An 11,605-nucleotide genomic window follows, 5' to 3' on the forward strand; every position below is an offset into this window, starting at 1 on the left:
CTACTGTTTCCACTCCCCGGTCCCTCAAATATGCAACCCCAAATCATCTTCACTTCTACCTTTCTCAAAATGCTAACAGAGAGTCCAAAAACACCCCCAAGTCTTTCAGTCAATGTCCTGCCCCAAACTACTATTGGTCCTGGAGGAACAAAAATCCATTGTCTCATATCTTTATTCTATATGAGACTTGAATACGTTCTGGCACACAATTACCCCAACCTCTCAACTTGTACAAGTGTAATTATCTTCCTATGGCTAATAGCTGAATACTATGTTTCCCTCTCTAAGATTCATTTTACTTATGTCTTTAAGAAAGCCTACCAGGTCCTATACAGAAGATTCAAAATGTGCAGTTTACACTGTGTTTTTAAATGCTCGCATACTAGAGTTCCTTTTGCACAGAGTTAGAGCTGTGCAACCTTGTTTAATCCTGAGTAATTCAGAATAGCTCCTTTGGAATTTGAATTCTAATTGCACTGGTTGACTTGCAGCATGTGCAAAATCTCAAAGGGCTATTTCTTTATTTTCCACCAATCTGTTTCATGTCCGTACTCCTTGCGTTTTTAACAAAACATTAATTAGGATACTCACTTGCTGCTCACATTATAGAATGGCAACTAATGTAGAATCATCATTCAGTTTTGCTTGAGCTACGTGTGATAATTTAGGCAACCAATCCAAAAATAGGGCTCCCACCTCCAACATAGCACCTTGATTGACTAGAACAAGATGCATTAGATGTATTTGCCAGCTTTATCCCTGAGCAATTGTTTTAAAAGGAAAAAAAGGCAAACTAAATGGCATATTTTAAAACGTTAACGCACCTTCCTGAATCTTTGACAAAATGCAAGTAATCCTTCTGCTGTTCCAGACAAATTAGCACATATCTCACCAATTTCTGCTTATATTATCTACAGTAAATTCTCTGCCCACATGAGCAAACCCATCTGAATTAGTCACAGCAGAGGCTGCATTGTATAAAAATGCCTCTATAGCTTACAGAATGCAATGCTTTAGCTCCAGGGAAGATGGGTAATGGAGAATATATCTGATTCTCTCCCCTCTCATGCCCCCACTAGAGTTTGTTAAAAAAAACAACTGTAGGATTCAAAAGTTGAATTTTGCATAATTAAAAACTCCATTTCTAACTAGCACAAAAATGCACTGTTATGTACTTACAGTGTAGGAATGTTTCTTCTCTTGCATTTAAAAATAGCATTCCTGTGCCTTAACTGAGGGTGTGATAGGAGTGAATTCAGGAATTAAAGCTTTTTGCCTCTCAACTGCAGTTGTATCTGTGCCTGTCACTTCATTTCAGAGTCTTACCAGAAAAAAGTTATGGCAAACTTTAAGCTCCATAAGAAAATATCAGTATGTTTTAGTATACAACAATTATATAAAATGTACTAAAACCACCACTGCATAAATGAAATCTTTGCTTCTAAATGATCATGTCGATAATGAAGGCATGCCATGCTTGAAGCAAGAGCTGCCCAAGATACTTTGCTGCCAGTGAACATAGTATCTCCATCTCAGTTCCATCATAGGAAGACCAGGCTCTCTTAATGAAGAAACTTAAAATCTCCCCAATATCTTCCTTACTTTGCCTGGTGGAAAGGTGGGCCCTGCTCAGTTAGAGTTCCAAAACTCAGATTGCTGTTATGGTCACAGTTCAAATTCAGTATATAAAAGTCAACTTTGAGAGGTTGGCCTTGGTTGATTCAGGAAGTTCTCATGAGACACAAAGAAAGAGTTTGCTTGCTTAGAAAGTGCTTACTGTACAGGACTTACTGTAAAAATGGCTGCTCGGCGAATCATTCACTTTAATCCCTTAGTATCTTTGTTAGTGCAAAGACTTCGGATTATCTTAGTGAAATCTTTGTTTCAATAACTGTTTGAAAAACAAGGGAAGAAAGGAAGGAGAATCCCCCTTTAGTGAGGTGGGGAACCTGTGGTTCTTCAGATGTTGATTTATAACTCCCTTTTGTTTCAGCTCACCAATGGGTTGTGTGCTGGGAGATATACTTGCCAACTCTTGCCATACAGCGTTAGGTATGTTTGCTGCCTTGAGTTATATATAAAAAAGGTGGGATAAAAATCTAATAATAATAATGATCTCAGGTTCAAAAATAATCCCCCACTCTTGATTTCCCACAGTGAGCAGCCAGACTGATTTTGGAAGAGCCCTTCAACCACTTATTCTCCAAGAAACAGCAAAGGGCTCTTCCCACAGCCCAACCTTTGCATGAAATGGTTTCTGATGGTTTATGGTGCAGAGAGAACAGGCTGAGTAGCTAATTTCCTGCTGTGACCAACCTCAATCAGAGAAGCGATATTGATCACTAGATTGTTTCTTCATTTTTCAGCTTTAATTACCAAAGCAAAGGAAGCATTTCTGAAGTCCACCAGGGAGTTGTTCAGAAAGATTTCTCCAGGATTTGCTCACCTGTTGCAGAAACAAAAGAAAAGCCTCAGCTGAAACAATGAAGTTGAAATAGACATGCAGGATAGATAGAAATGATGGTTCCCACATAGTGTAATTGGTTGCCTGGATTTTAAAGGCAGGTGACTAGCCCTGGAAGATTTGATTGTAGATCAAGGATGGGAAATGAGAGGTGGTTCTTATACAGCAAGACAGTACGATTGGGAACTCTCCCAGATTTAGACATGTTGAGAGAACGTTTACCGAAAATATCATGCATGTCAGTTATATTCAGCAGAATATTCCTGCTAGTAAAACAGTGGGGAGCCAGTACTATAGGAAGTTTCTGTGACAAAAATGATCACTTGTTTCAGCTCTTTTCTGTTACATTTCCGATCATATTGTCTTCTTTTTTTGTCCTTTTAAATTTCAGAGGGAACTTGAATTTTCGTATTTCTAAGCACTGTTGTTTTGCTTTGATGATTGTATTTAAGGCTGTTTTTATTGTTCTCTTGTAAACTGCTCTGGGCTGCATTGGGAGGAAGAGCAATATTGAAAAAATGTAAAACTAAATACACAAACATCTGAGGTAATGTGATCACCCTTTAGAAGGAAGATGATTTTCTCAGGTGATTCTGTTAACCACAGCAATGAAAATCAATTTAAAGTATCATCGAGGTCTCTTTCTCTTATCAGCAAGGATTTGCAGAAGAAGGAATGTGTTGGAATGATGTGAACAATTTTGCATGTAAAGGGAGTTTATTGTTTGAGTTAGATAAAAACTGCTCTGAACTTCTAAAAAAATGTGTGAAGACAAAGCATCATACAAAAAAAAATCATTTTTTTTCAATTATACTTAAATGGGGCACATTTATCCTACCTTCATTTTTGGAAGGCAAGGTGGTGGCAGATCTGAACAGTGCTGGCTAATAGGCAGTTAAAAGAATAGAATGGTCTTTGTGCAAAGCTTAAAATGGTGAATGCATCCTCAGAATTGCTGAAGCCAGGCAACAGCTTGCTCAAATATTCCGTGTGGGGATAATCTAGTTGTGCATTGTTTGATGCCTCAGCTCCTTTATCAGTGCATGAGGTGAGAATGCAAGCAACACAAAGATATACAAAAATATACTCATATATTTCTTTGACATCATTTGGGGCAGAACCCTAGTGAGCAAAAACCGATACCTCTGATGCTTGGATAGATCTGAATTCCTGGCTGGATATCATAGCAAGAAAGAAAATGCCATGTAAAACCAAAAGGCTATAACTGCCTAAAAAGATTATCTGGAACAAACAAGATAAATGTAATCAGCCTGACTAAACTCCTTCCTCCCAAAAATTGTCTCCTGTACAGTTAAAGGAGCTATAAATGTGCAGTTTACATTTCAGTAAAAAGGGAAATCATACCCCACCATGATAGGATTTTGGTTTTGTTTTGTTTTTGCCAAATAGGGGTTAAGAGAACAAGATAAAAATGCTATTTATTTGATTAAGTCATACTACCAGCTACCAATGTCTCCCAGGGGTTTACAGTAAGACATAATAAATGAATAAGAAGAGATATTAAAAGCAATTAAAATTGGCAATGAAATACCTATTTAAAATTGTGTGGTTTTAGTGCCTTCCTAAAAGCCAGCAAAGACTTGGCTTCTCAGCTGAGCCAGGAGGGCATTCCAGAGGACAAGGGCAGCTACAGAGAAAAACAGATCTCTGGCAGTCATGAGAGGAGCCTACTACATCCTTTGGATGATCTCAGTAAGCAGGGGAGAGAAATGCAGAAAGGGGTGTGTTCTCAGATAGCTTGAGGCCAAGGTAAAGGTAAAGGTTTCCCTTGACATTAAGTCCAGTCGTGTCTGACTCTAGGGGGCGGTGCTTATCTCTGTTTCAAAGCCAAAGAGCCGGCGTTTGTCTGTAGACACTTCCGTGGTCATGTGGCCGCCATGACTAAAAGGAATGCCGTTACCTGCCTGCCGAAGCGGTACCTATTAATCTACTCACATTGGCATGTTTTCGAACTGCTGCTGAGTTCTGCACCAACTGAAGTTTCCTGACTACACACAAAGGCAATCCTATGTAGAGTGCCTTACAATAATCATACTTGGAGGTTACGAGCACATGCACTACAGTTTTAAGGTTATTTTCTTCCAGGAAGAGGAGGAGTTAGGTCACCAGCCTAAAGCTCATCAAAGGTAATTCTGGTATTGCCTCAGTCTACAGAAGCAGAAACAGATCTAAAAGTATCAGCTGATTCTCCTAGGAGAACATAATCCCATTCAGAACACCCAGATCTACCACCTCTTTGAAATTATGACCTTTCACAAAGAGCATCTTTGTCTGGAGTTAGCTCCAGTCCATTCTCCCTTACCAATGTATTTCTAATTACAAGTAGACATTCAAGGAAATCATACCATTCCCTGAAGATATCGTAGTGAGGTCATCACCCTACTGACAGCCCTCAATCCAAATCTCCTAGTGGTTTAATGAAGATACTGAAAAGCTTTGGAGACAAAATGGAGCCCAGAGAAGAAACCGTTTCCATTTCAAGGAGCAACTGTCTCCAGGCAACACTGTTTGAAATCTACCTGAGAGATAGGAATAGAACTATTACAAAGCAATGCCTCTCATTCCCAAATCTATCAGCAATCTAGAAGGCTACCATGATTGTTGATATTAAAAGCCACTGAGACATAAAGAACCAGCAGAATCACATTTCTTCTGTCAATCGACTAGGAAAAATAATTCTGCTTTGAAGCCAAAATAGTTTTATCCTGTAGACCTTTTTGAAGCCAGTTTAAAATTGGGTAAGGTAGTCTGCTTTGTGCAGAGCAACCAGAAGCTGAGAAGCCACCACTGTCTTGATTATCTTATCCACTCATGGAATGCTAGATACCGGCCAATATGTGCAGAAGTAGCTTAATTGCCTCCTTTAAACAAAGAGGTATCTGCATTCAGGTATTTATAATGCTGAGGTGGCTCTTTTAATCATCCAGCTTGAATTTAAAAGCCAGGTTGGTCAAACAACCAGTGGACAAATAGTAGAACTCATTGTTTCAAGTCTTGGGCTGTCATATGCTGAAAGTAATCCAGTTTAAGAGTACAAGAGGACTTCTTCCCCCACCCATACACACACACACACACACACACACACAAGTGGCCCTGTATTAGTGGCATCCAGAGGATCTTAAATGTGAGAGATTTTAACCACTAAAATAAGAGTACTTTGAGGGTTCTGTACTTTAACTCTGGAAGGAGAAGGTGGGGGTATGAGTCAACCCCCCCAACCCAAAACAGCCTATTATAAGCTTGCTGATGCAATACATATGGGAAAAAATCTTTTTGATTGCACATATTGCCATAGCAGAAACCTTCAAATGGGCGTTATGCTTTGCCTTATTGAAACATCATTCCTTTTACTAGCAAAATCAGATGAGTACCACCAGCCTTGTCTTATAGCCTGAACACTGTGTCATAGGACTGGAGTACCAGACGGCAAAGTTACCTAGAGATGGAGTGGAGTATATCTCAGTATGTACAGCACATTAAAATGCTACAGCAATTAAGGAGTTCTTGCATTTTATTGTGTACCCTCCTTGTCTTCACATGCTCTCTTAGTAAGTACATCTTGACAGAAACGTACATATAAAAAGAACTGAAAGCATTTGGTTTAAAATAAAGCTGGAGCTGTCAATATGAGACTATGCGTGGGAACTCATGCTTGATTAGTAACCCCATCAATATGGATAGGGCGTACAAGACCCTAGATATGGGAACAGAGAGCTTGACAGTTGATAAACTGATTTGCACAGAGGTAAAAATTATTATGAGTAATAATTTTTTACTCCTGACACTTTTTCCATTTATGCAAGATTCAGTAAAATATATGCATCAAAATTTGTATTTATGAAAAGTATTGATATTTCAGCCCAAATAACAACGCATCTATAGGAGAATTTATTATGTTCTGTATCTCAATTAAGGAGGTGGGATCAATATTATCCTTGCTACAGTCAGTGAGTCATTGTTGATTTGAAAGGTGTCAGTTTAAAAGTCTTTAATTAGAAAGCAGGCAACAACTGGAACTGGGTCTCTCATCTTCAGACTTCTGACAGAATGAACTTGCTTGGGTTCCACAGGAGAGGGAAAACAAGATATAAGTAGGCTGACCATATTTCCCTGAGACAAAAATGGGACATTGGGATGGCAAAACGGGGCAGGGCTGGGCGACGAGCTGGATCAGCAGGCAGGAACTTCTCTGTTTTTCTCAGGCTGGGAATCTTTGGATTCCTTCATTTGTGAGAGGCAAGGCTGGGCTGGAGAGTCTAGTGAACCGTTGTCCCTGACAAGCCATTCCTCCTCTGGCTGTACTTTTACATTCTTTTCTTCCCACCATTTCAAGGCAGGAGCCAATCGGCTCGCCCTTTGATCACCGCCTATCAACTGTTTTTTTCATTTTAGGTTTCCCGCCAGGCTGAGCTCTGCGGCTTTTTTCCCACCGTTTCTGCTGAGCTCCCCATCCTTCCACTCAAAGTCAGACTGCATTCTGACAGGTTCACGGGAACTTTCAAATTTTTAAGTAAGGTTTTTAAGAAAATGGGACAAAATGGACATTTATATTAAAATGACAGAAGGTCTGGAAATGTTAAAAAAACAGGACGTATGGTCAGCCTAGATATAAGGTATGAAACACCAGCTTCTGCTGTTATTAGGAATCTCATCTTTATTAAGATGTGAATGGGGGAAACTTCCCTTTCAAAAAGTGTTCCTGGATTGATGCCCTTAAGATGGATCCCAATTCCAGTAAGCCCTTTCCCCCAAACATTCTTTGTCCTAGTTACAGCAGGACATGGGTCAACTATTTAAAGCATAACTATTTCTCACTTAGTGATTAGTTTTTAAGACTTAGGTCAAAATAAATGTGTTAGTTTTTAATATATCAAGAGACTCTTTAATGTTTTTATTTGAAGAGGCATTTTAACATTCTCTGAGGAATGCTTCAGATAATGTATATAGAACTAATAGGTAGATAACAAAGATTTATTCCCTTTATTAATTTCAAAAGAACCCACTGCAGGCACACCTAAGAGCAGGTGGGTGAGACTTTATATTCCCAAAGTGGTGGTTTTTGATTGAGTCAGTATGATAACATGTTGCCAGATCTGACTATATTAGTGACTCACTGGGTTAAATGTCTAATGGGAAAGGGCTGCAGTGTGGCATCTATTTTATAAATAAACAAATCCCCTTATTGTAACCATTTGAGCATCCACAACTTGTGCACTGCAATGTGTTTTAAATGGGCTGCTTTTAACGACTACTCAGAAACTATAACTGGTGCAAAATGTAGCGACACACATGCTGGTGGGCGACACAGCCATTACACTTGTGTTACAAGAACTGCTGTGGCTCCTAATAGGTTTCCAGGTACAGTTCAAAATACTGGTTTTAACCTTTAAAGCTCTACAAAGATAAACATCCATTCCTAACCATGATGAAACATGCTGTCATGGTCCCTGTTCCAATGTTCCTGGAAAACATTGTAATGGGTTCCCATGCCCTGTTGGTGCTGACACGGGTTGCTGTACGGGAGGGGGCGGCTCCTGTTCCCTTGTACCAGGCTGTGATGCGAGGAGTGAAGAATGCATGTTTGGGTTATCTTGACTGGTCAAGGACATTTCCCACAGACTGGCAGGAACCGTTAGGGGCACCTGCAGGGCATGGAATTGTACTGACTCTGTGGGGAGGGACTGGACACTGCCTGGGTTTTTACTGGGAGGAATCCCGCGCTTTTACTATTCTCAGCTTTGCTTGTGATCCTGCATACTATTCATTATTAAATCAGATATCCATGAAAGCCTTGTGTGAGTCTGATAGTGATTTTGAACAGGCAATCATTACACATGCATTATGGCATCACAACATAAGCTGTGTCCTTCCGTAGTGTTGTCACGATGCCACCCGCCCTCGATAAATGCCTATATCTACACAGCTAGGCTTATCAATCTATTCAGGGCTGTCTCCTTCACAGAACTGGCCCACTCTCTATGCTGGTCTCAGGTTGCTTAGGGTTCCACACACACTGGAAGTACAGGATGGGGCCCTCAAACAAGGTTTTCCTGAGGCTGCAACCCATCTGGTGAAATAGCTTCCCACCAGAGGTCTGGTCAGAATCTGTCTTTCAATCTTTTTGTGCGGCTGTTGTGAAAGTTAGTTATCATGCAGTCAAAAGGAGACAACCTGGTAACAGATCAGGCCGTTATCAAGACAAGGAACAGATGGAAACTGTAGAAGCAAAAGAGAATTGCTTCTACCCTTTTACAAAGAGCGGGCAGGAGAAAAAGATGCAAGAGATTTGAACAGTGATTGCATCTGATGCTCAGCAGTTGCTAGAATTCTTCTGTAATGGCTTCTTAGCATTTCTACAATAAATTACTTATCAGAAGTTCCTGATTCTTGTGTGAAGGTTTATTCAGCCTGCTGAGGAGAAGCCAGATAGCTGTGAAGAGGAAGCTGTTCAGTAAGGCTTTACAGAGCTATTTGTTGCTACTATTAAGCTAGGCTGGTACCTGAGTTGTATTTTATGAGTTGCTATTTCATTGATACATTAGGTTATTACATGAAGATGTTATTGCACTGATCATTATCTTACATTTGGATTGTATTATGTGTTGGTTTTTATTTTATTTTTATTAGAATTTTTTAATACAACAAAGTATAAAAATTAAAAGAAAGATAAGAAAAATAGAAGATAGAAAGTAAGAAAAAAAGAAAAGAAGTGGGAAAAAAAGAAAGAAAACATAGAATTATTACTTCTGCCCTTCTTTCTATTGAGTAATTGCCATCTTACACTTTTCCCACCCTATTTAATCCTTACTAATCCCCAAATCCATAAATCATCTGTTCTGTCATTTCCTCTTTCAACAAAAAGTCCATATAAGGCTTCTAGTCTTTTTAAAAAGTCTTTATCATTTTTTCCTGACCAAACTGGTCAGCTTTGCCATTTTCACAAGCTCCATCAATTTTATAATCCAATTTTCTACTGTGGGTATTTCATTATTCTTTCACCTTTGTGCATGCAATAATCTTGCCACAGTTACCATATACAATATTAGTTTCCCATATTTCTTTTCTAGTTGAGCATCCATAAAACCCAATGGAAATAATTCTGGTTTCATCATAATATTAATCTGCAGTATCTTTTGTATCACTGTATGAATTTGCACCCAAAATTTCTTTGCTTTTTCACAAGTCCACCATGCATGATAAAAAGTTCCCTCTTCCTTTTCATACTTCCAACACTAGTTAGATATTCCTTGGTACATTTTTGACAGCTTAACTAGTATCATATACTAGCAATACATCATTTTATCTTTGTCATACCCTAAGAAACCATTCCAACTCCAATATTCTCTTATTTCTTAACCATATCCACTCCTTCATCCATACGATATGCAGCAAAATACAAGTTAAGATTGGGTACCTCTAGTCTTCCTCTTTTGCATTTTGCAAAATCTTATATTTTGCTCTTATTTTCCCCCCCTGCCCTATAAACCTTGATAAGTCTTTTTGCCATTGTTTATAAGGTACATAATTTTTCAATATTGGTATTGTCTGTGATAAAAACATTCTGGGTAGTACATTCATTTTTATCACTGATATTCTACCAAGCAATGATAGTTTTAACTTTTCCCAGTTTAACAAATCTTTCTTAATTTCATTCCACAGTTTAACATAATGATCCTGGCACAACATACAATTCAGATTATACTGTACATAGTAATACCTAAATATTTTACCTTCTTCTCAATTTGAAAGTCAGTTTTATCAATCTATTTTTTTTTTTTGGTCTTCCACCTACATGTTTTTACTCAGCATTTTAGATTTTTTTTAATTAACTTTAAATCCAGCTAGCTCACCAACTTCTTTTAATTAATCCATTAGTATTTCTATTCCTTCCAGGGGATTTTCTAGTGTCAAAATGAGATCATCAGCAAATGCCCTTAATCTGTATGTCTCCTTTTTCACTTTCACTCCTTTAATTCTATCATCCTGTCTTATGTCCCTAGTGAAAACCTCCAGCACTAAAATAAACAATAATGGTGAGAGTGGGCAATTAGGTGTTGGTTTTTAATTGTTTTGTAAACCTTCAAAGTGAGCCAGTTTGGTCTAGTGGTTAAGGTCCCAGGCTAGAAACCAGGAGACCATGAGTTCTAGTCCTGCCTTAGGCACAAAGCCAACTGGATGACCTTGGGCCGGTCACTCTCTCTCAGCCATGGGAAGCAGACAATGGCAAACCACTTCTGAAAAACCTTGCCAAGAACACTGCAGGGCTTGTCCAGGCAGTTGCCAGGAGTCAACACTGACTCAAAGGCACCAAAGGAAAAAAAGAAAAAGCCCCCACAACACCATTCAGAAGCTGAATAGTTCTGGCAGCATGCAAACACACCAACTGGACCAGAAATCTCCACTCAGGGTATAGCAAACCCCGCCCAACTTTTTCCAAGAAGTACTAGGATCCCATGAGTCAGCATGTATGTAAGTATGTATGTATATAATTTATATGGCCACCCCTCTCACAGCAGTGACATTGAGTGGTGTACAAAGAATAGAATTGGCAAGGCTTCATCCCATCATGAGCTTTCCCCAGTTGGCCAGTGAGGTAGCAGGAGGTATGGCTTGGCCAGTGAAGCCAAGCAAGGTTTTGGAAATGTGTTCTGTTATGCTGGATTCGATGGTGTATTCTGTAATGGGGAGACCTCTATGCTGGGATGCTCTTTCTCTCCAACTGTTTTTCTCAAAGGATTACTTATACAAAACAGGTCAGTTAGATAAGAACTAGAACAGTTCCCACAATACAAGTGACCAAGTGGATTTAGTATGACCCTATGTATCACTAGGGCTGTTTTGGGTTAAATTGAAACTCCTGGGAGTGGCTGACTGGGTTGCTTGATCCATTGTTAGTTTTCCCCCTGATCCAGTTAAGTGTGTTGTAGGAATATGCCCAATGAATAGCGTGTTCTTCTTTGAATATGAAATAATGACCACTAGTTGATTCTATTTACCACAGAGCATAACTGGCAGGAAAGCAGACTGAAGTCCTGCAGAAAGAGGGGAATTTATCTTGTATTTCTAAGATTTCATGTATTTTTAAATGGAGTTATTATGTTTCTTTATCATGCATGCAAT

The sequence above is a fragment of the Candoia aspera genome, chromosome 1 (assembly GCF_035149785.1).
Source record: "Candoia aspera isolate rCanAsp1 chromosome 1, rCanAsp1.hap2, whole genome shotgun sequence".
NCBI classification, from domain to species: Eukaryota; Metazoa; Chordata; class Lepidosauria; order Squamata; family Boidae; genus Candoia; species Candoia aspera.